This window comes from Schistocerca serialis, chromosome 8 (genome assembly GCF_023864345.2).
Source record: "Schistocerca serialis cubense isolate TAMUIC-IGC-003099 chromosome 8, iqSchSeri2.2, whole genome shotgun sequence".
Classification (NCBI taxonomy): Eukaryota; Metazoa; Arthropoda; class Insecta; order Orthoptera; family Acrididae; genus Schistocerca; species Schistocerca serialis.
Window position 1 is genome coordinate 373,799,603 of NC_064645.1, and position 7,325 is coordinate 373,806,927.

Consider the following 7,325-nt stretch of genomic DNA (forward strand, 5'->3'; position numbering starts at 1 on the left):
GCTGCTGACAATACACCGACCATTGTGTTGTGCGACAGATCAGTTGTTTACTTTTCTCAATAACAACAATTTTATTCGCGATCACACATTGTCAGTTTGGCAGGTCGTAGGTGAGTAACCAGTATCTGGCATGTGCCTATCATTCCGCTTGAAGGAACGCTCGTCATTATTTTAATACTGCTCAGATCAAGAGAAGGAATAAAATCGTTTGGTAAGTTTCCATTCCAGTCGCCCAGTGTTAAAAATACAATGGGTTACGGGGATTCGACCAAAATTCCAACAGAGTTGGCAATCTATTTTTGTGTGAGTTGTTAAACTTTTCTCATTCGAAGAAGCATCATCGTTTGTGAGTAAAGGCCACATTTCTCTTGGTGACTGCTTTAATTGTACATTCTTTGTCACAGTGTAATTTGACAAATTCATCTCACAGCAGCTATTGAGACAGAATTCCGAAACGGAGTTCCGCATTAAACAAGTAATTGGCAATCACAGAGCTCAATAGCTTACAGCAAACCTCATAGTGTCGGTTTGCAGTAACATAAAAGAAGAAATTTCATGTTTATTTTAATACTTGTAAGCTCTTGTTTCGCTAGCTGTCGATAACTCTTAAAAAATTACAGTCACTGGAGTGAAATAAATAAAAAGGGAAGTATAAGTACAAATATATAGATAAGTACTGATATATACACTCCTGGAAATTGAAATAAGAACACCGTGAATTCATTGTCCCAGGAATGGGAAACTTTATTGACACATTCCTGGGGTCAGATACATCACATGATCACACTGACAGAACCACAGGCACATAGACACAGGCAACAGAGCATGCACAATGTCGGCACTAGTACAGTGTATATCCACCTTTCGCAGCAATGCAGGCTGCTATTCTCCCATGGAGACGATCGTAGAGATGCTGGATGTAGTCCTGTGGAACGGCTTGCCATGCCATTTCCACCTGGCGCCTCAGTTGGACCAGCGTTCGTGCTGGACGTGCAGACCGCGTGAGACGACGCTTCATCCAGTCCCAAACATGCTCAATGGGGGACAGATCCGGAGATCTCGCTGGCCAGGGTAGTTGACTTACACCTTCTAGAGCACGTTGGGTGGCACGGGATACATGCGGACGTGCATTGTCCTGTTGGAACAGCAAGTTCCCTTGCCGGTCTAGGAATGGTAGAACGATGGGTTCGATGACGGTTTGGATGTACCGTGCACTATTCAGTGTCCCCTCGACGATCACCAGTGGTGTACGGCCAGTGTAGGAGATCGCTCCCCACACCATGATGCCGGGTGTTGGCCCTGTGTGCCTCGGTCGTATGCAGTCCTGATTGTGGCGCTCACCTGCACGGCGCCAAACACGCATACGACCATCATTGGCACCAAGGCAGAAGCGACTCTCATCACTGAAGACGACACGTCTCCATTCGTCCCTCCATTCACGCCTGTCGCGACACCACTGGAGGCGGGCTGCACGATGTTGGGGAGCGAGCGGAAGACGGCCTAACGGTGTGCGGGACCGTAGCCCAGCTTCATGGAGCCGGTTGCAAATGGTCCTCGCCGACACCCCAGGAGCAACAGTGTCCCTAATTTGCTGGGAAGTGGCGGTGCGGTCCCCTACGCCACTGTGTAGGATCCTACGGTCTTGGCGTGCATCCGTGCGTCGCTGCGGTCCGGTCCCAGGTCGACGGGCACGTGCACCTTCCGCCGACCACTGGCGACAACATCGATGTACTGTGGAGACCTCACGCCCCACGTGTTGAGCAATTCGGCGGTACGTCCACCCGGCCTCCCGCATGCCCACTATACGCCCTCGCTCAAAGTCCGTCAACTGCACATACGGTTCACGTCCACGCTGTCGCGGCATGCTACCAGTGTTAAAGACTGCGATGGAGCTCCGTATGCCACGGCAAACTGGCTGACACTGACGGCGGCGGTGCACAAATGCTGCGCAGCTAGCGCCATTCGACGGCCAACACCGCGGTTCCTGGTGTGTCCGCTGTGCCGTGCGTGTGATCATTGCTTGTACAGCCCTCTCGCAGTGTCCGGAGCAAGTATGGTGGGTCTGACACACCGGTGTCAATGTGTTCTTTTTTCCATTTCCAGGAGTGTAGATAAGAAAGTTCCGTGTTTTTAAGAATTGGCAAAATACCCTCCTCTGTGTGTGCTATCATTCGCCAAACTTTCGTTTCGATGTCTAGAGCGGTTTAGGAGATATGAAAGATGTTGCGAGTGTTTCATTCCCGCGGGCTTGAGATCGGAAGTGAGCGCGCTACATGGGATCCATTTTCTCGAGACCGGAGGCAGATAGAGACCGCCTCCCAATTCTAAACAAAAATTCAACATGTTAGCTAAATTTCATACGCAGCAACATATGGTGTAACACGCACTAAACGCAAAGTCATAGCGACCCCTAATTTTCTTTGCTAACTTTTTGAGTTTTGCGTAGTGTCTTACTAAAATGTGTACATCACAGTAAGAAAGGTCATTAGCGAGATCATGGGTACTTCGCTACGAAGCTGACGTATAACGCTACAAATATGGCAAAAATCAAATATTTTCAGAGAATAGTTTCTCTAAAATCGTTTGAGTAAGATAACAGGTTTCGCGCGCTTCGGTTCTGTCAGCGCAGTGCATCGTCAGTCGGCGCGTGCGAAGTATGGTGTACGCGTCGCAATATGCGCTGGACCCGCGCGACTCGTGCGGCACGTGCGTGTCGCGCTGTAGTGTCGTGTCACGTCACACGTCCTATACGCGTCTCAATTTGTGCCTAGCCTAACTGGGAGACACACGCGCATCTGTCACTACCTGTCGTGGGAAAGCAATCCAATGTCTCTTACTGGACGCATACATTCACCACCTACAAGAACCTAAATAAATGATATTAAATATTATTCCATAACACTACCTTTCGACATTCAGGAGACGATTGTATCAAAATTTCAGTTTTGTAACTATCATAGTTTGAGAGATAAAAGAAATTGCCAAAAAAGTAAAAAACCGACACGTAGGATACTGAATTCAGTTAGGAAATATAATAGTTTATTCTTTGGTATTATCTAAAAACGTTAACAGAACTCTCAGTCTGCAGAATTAATTAATTGAGATTTTCATATTACAATTTTAATGATTTTTCGTTTTCGTAATATAAAAATCAGACAAAATGATTATTGGTGTCTAAGATTGTTGTGGGAATATATGTGAGTGAATGAGAGCGTGTACACAGGACATTGATCAGATTTTAATGTTGCATTATTTACTGTCTTAAGTAACCTGCAAGATCACGCAAGCTGGTTGTGGGAAAATGTTCATAGGGAATTTACCGACTTTGCTGATGACATATGTCTAGGTTGGTATTGTAACAGAGCAGCCCGACAGTCAGCTGGAGTATTTCTGTATTCAAAGGATATTTCCAGATTTATTGTCTTTTCGTTTTCGTTTATTAAACATTACTTTAATATTTGTATATCAAAATGGTGTAGATGCGTCTGTATGTAAGGATTGGTGCAGGCCAGTTTTGGCGCGAATTTGATCATGAGTGAGCATTCTGATTGGCAGCGAGTATGGTTAGCCAATCAGAATTGAGACAGTTCCCGTTCCTTACCTGATAGTTATACTGGGAGTGAGGCTGGAAGAAGGGGTCGCTCGCTAGCTTTGAATGCGGACGGTCGTGTTACTAGAGCGAGTCAAAATAACGCCTAAAATGAGGGAATAATTGAGTTCCTCGCGTTTGATACGTGCCGTGACTAACGCTGATGTAGCTACTGACAGTTTTGTGAAGTTTGGAAGTTTTAGAACTGTACTGTTGGAATGATATTTGCGTGTGAAAATTTGACCTTCGCAGTATCCGCGTAGGATGGTTCAGTATTGAACAAGTGAGCATTTTTGGGGAGCAATTTCTTTTTTGAAATCCACCAGAAGGACCGAATTTAATAACTCATGTTAGTGGTGGAATTAATGACTGTGGAAACATCGTTTAACTCGGTGCGGATTTCAACAAATTTCAGGCTGCTTTGCGTGCGAAATGAGTGTATGAATCGTGAACTTGACAAAAATAACCAATAGTTTAAATGTGGAGTGAATAGTACCGTTTCTTTGGTTAGAAGAACAAATAAACATTTTTGTGAGGAAATTTCTGACATTATTGTCCAGAAGCCAATCCATTATCTTACCGCCTGATAATTTTTTTTATTGACAGTTTTTCTACAGAACTTTATTTCATTACTAGAGTTGCGCGGCCTCAGTAATTGTAGATATTAGATGGTGCTTTTTATCAACGCTGGTTTTACATCATCTTCTAAGTGTCTATGTTGCCGAGTGAAGGGACATGGAGCAGACGCCGTTCTGAGGTCGGTGAATTTTTAATTTGCTGCCTGCACAGCACACGGAATTTCAAACCCTGCCACGCCGCATATGGAATTGGTTAACATATTATGAAGCATATATAACTAACTTAGCTTCAACTGGGTATATTTATCCCATAGATATAATGGCACGTATTAAAAAAAAATTAAAGTAAAGTAACGAAACGCTGTTGACTAAGTCACGAATAGAAGAAGGCTGTTGACAACTTTATCGACATTCAGTAGTTTCGTATCATGTTCATTTATTTTCACTCTACAGTCATAATCTCCGCAGCTTCCGGCTTCTTCCTGCATTGGATGGCCACCAGCCTGGTGAGTGTTGAGACAGGTGACGTGATAATCCGTGCCGTTAGAGGAACAGCAGTTAGTGCTTATCAGACTTTCGTGACGTACAAGCAACCGAAATGGCTCTGAGCACTATGGGACTTAACTTCAGAGGTCATCAGTCCCCTAGAACTTAAAACTACTTAAACCTAACTAACCTAACGACATCACACACATCCATGCCCGCGGCAGGATTCGAACCTGCGACCGTAGCGGTCGCGCGGTTCCAGACTCTAGCGCCTAGAACCGCTGGGCCACATCGGCCGGCCAACCGAAGGAGGAAGCATACACTTTGAAGTTTCCTGTTAACTAGCTACACTGTCCACTCACATTATTCTGACCACCAGTCACAAGTATGAATAACCTTCTTGCAACACCTATCGCTGCGAGGGGTGTAGGAATAGTCAACGAGATTCCAAAAGATACCGACATGGACGTGCAGTCATGTCGATTCCAGTGCAGTGGCCACCTGCGCTAGGTTTCTCGGTTGAGAATCCATGACGCAAACAGCTCGGTAGATCCCACGGATTCTCGACTGCGTTTACATTAGGGGAGTTTGGTGGCAAAAGGAATATGGTTAACACATCCTGGTGTTGGAAGCACACACGTAAACTGCGAGCTGTGTGACACTTAGCGTTGTCCTGCCAGTTGACGCCATCGTCCCGAGTGGGGTGGTCTCTGTCCCAAGGCTAGATGCATACTTGTGTTGATCAATTATGCCTTCCAGAACGACGATATCACCCAGGGAATTCCACGAAAACATTCTTCAGACCCCTCCTCCGGCCTGGACCCTTCCGACAAATACTGCAGGGTGACTGTCATCTGTCCGATGGGGCAAAAAATGTAATTCATCTGTTAGTGCCACCTGTCGCTACTCGGCGAACGTTCACTTGCGCTTTTGGCGTGCAAATTCCAGTCTTCGTCGTCTATGAACATCTCTCAGCCTGGGTATATGAACAAGGCGCCGAGTGCGGAAGCCAGAGCGCAGCAAGCAACAACGGTTGTGAAGGGTCGTTGAGGAGACACTGTTGGTAAGCCTCTTGATTCACCTGAACGGTCAGTTGTTCAACAGTTCCACCCCTATTCGCCCGTACACATCTCCAAAGCCGTCGTTCAAGCTTGTCGTCTATGAAACTTCCTGGCAGATTAAAACTGTGTGCCGGACCGAGACTCGAACTCGGGACCTTTGCCTTTCACGGGCAAGTGCTCTACCAACTGAGCTACCCAAGCACGACTCACGCCCCGTCCTCACAGCTTTACTTCTGCCGGTACCTCGTCTCCTACCTTCCAAACTTTACAGAAGCTCTCCTGAGAACCTTGCAGAACTAGCACTCCTGAAAGAAAAGATATTGCGGAGACATGGCTTAGCCACAACCCGGGGGATGTTTCCAGAATGCGATTTTCACTCTGCAGAGCACTTGCCCGCGAAAGGCAAAGGTCCCGAGTTCGAGTCTCGGTCCGGCACACTGTTTTAATCTGCCAGGAAGTTTCATATCAGCGCACACTCCGCTGCAGAGTGAAAATTTCATTTTGTCGTCTATGGTTGGTGATGCACAACAGTTGCCTTGGCGCCGCTTTCAGATTGTGCCATTGTGTCGTGCACGGTATCCCCTAACCATGGCAGCTCGCGAACTGTTTACAAACTTAGCCGTTCCGGAAAAGCTTCACGTTTGGGCCGAAAGTATTGATCGTGGCCCTTTAGGCGTCAGATACATCGCTCCGTTTCCGCATTATAACAGCTGCACTGTTTTCTGCATCCTCTCAACACCCTATACATAACCCCCATTGCTATTGCTGCCTCCTTTCACATGTTAATGGTTATTGATGGTGTTCACATAACGTGGATGGGTGGTGTAGTACTATAACAAAACCATTAAATTTCTAATACAATGTACCATATATCTACCTTCCCATCGGTAGTGTGGTAGGCCACAAATTCTTTGCCCGTACAGCAAGCAGTCATTATAAAGTTCCGTCCCTGAATGTGAATGGAGATCGAAAGTAAGCTTCAATCGATACAGTACTGCAAGCACTCTGTAACACGAATTTATATATACGGGGTGTTCAAAAAGTCTCTCCGCAGTGCCGTATGATTGTTAGCCGCGCGTGACGTGTGCTGCAGTGAATATACCAAATGAAACTCAGCGAAATACTAGATATTAATTTATTGAATATTCATTTTTACTTACACATTTTCACATTAAATGTTGAAAATGTCCCGTACATGAAGGGAAGTAACCCAGGCAGGCGAAAAGTCATACGGCACGGGCGGCTAACAATCATACGGCACTGCGGAGAGACTTTTTCAACACCCCGTCTTAGTAACATATTCGTTTATATGTGATATTAAATTTTACAGAAACCTCTTGTGTTCCAATACCCATTCGGAGATACAATGCAGTATATGGTATATAAGTTGGTAGCTGTTATTCGCAGTTGCGCTAGCGTATCGGTCTTATACGTGCTGATGAGGAAGTAAGTTAGTAATTAATAAATATCTGGATATATACTAGTGTAGATAGGGATCATATTGATACGCAGCGTCACTAAAAGTCTCACACGTTCTATATGTGAAGCCACGACCTGCGTCTGTTTACCGTACAGCACTTAATGGCATTTTTTGCGTCTCACAGTCAGACG

The 7,325-nt window shown here is 45.7% G+C and overlaps 1 non-coding gene across 1 annotated transcript; it reads right to left on the minus strand.

Moving 5' to 3' along the window:
- Nucleotides 1-5,841: 5,841 nt before the first annotated feature.
- Trnas-uga (transfer RNA serine (anticodon UGA)) lies at nt 5,842-5,916 on the minus strand. The gene has a single exon. It is a non-coding gene; the product is annotated as a tRNA-Ser (tRNA).
- Between the last annotated feature and the right edge of the window lie 1,409 nt (nt 5,917-7,325).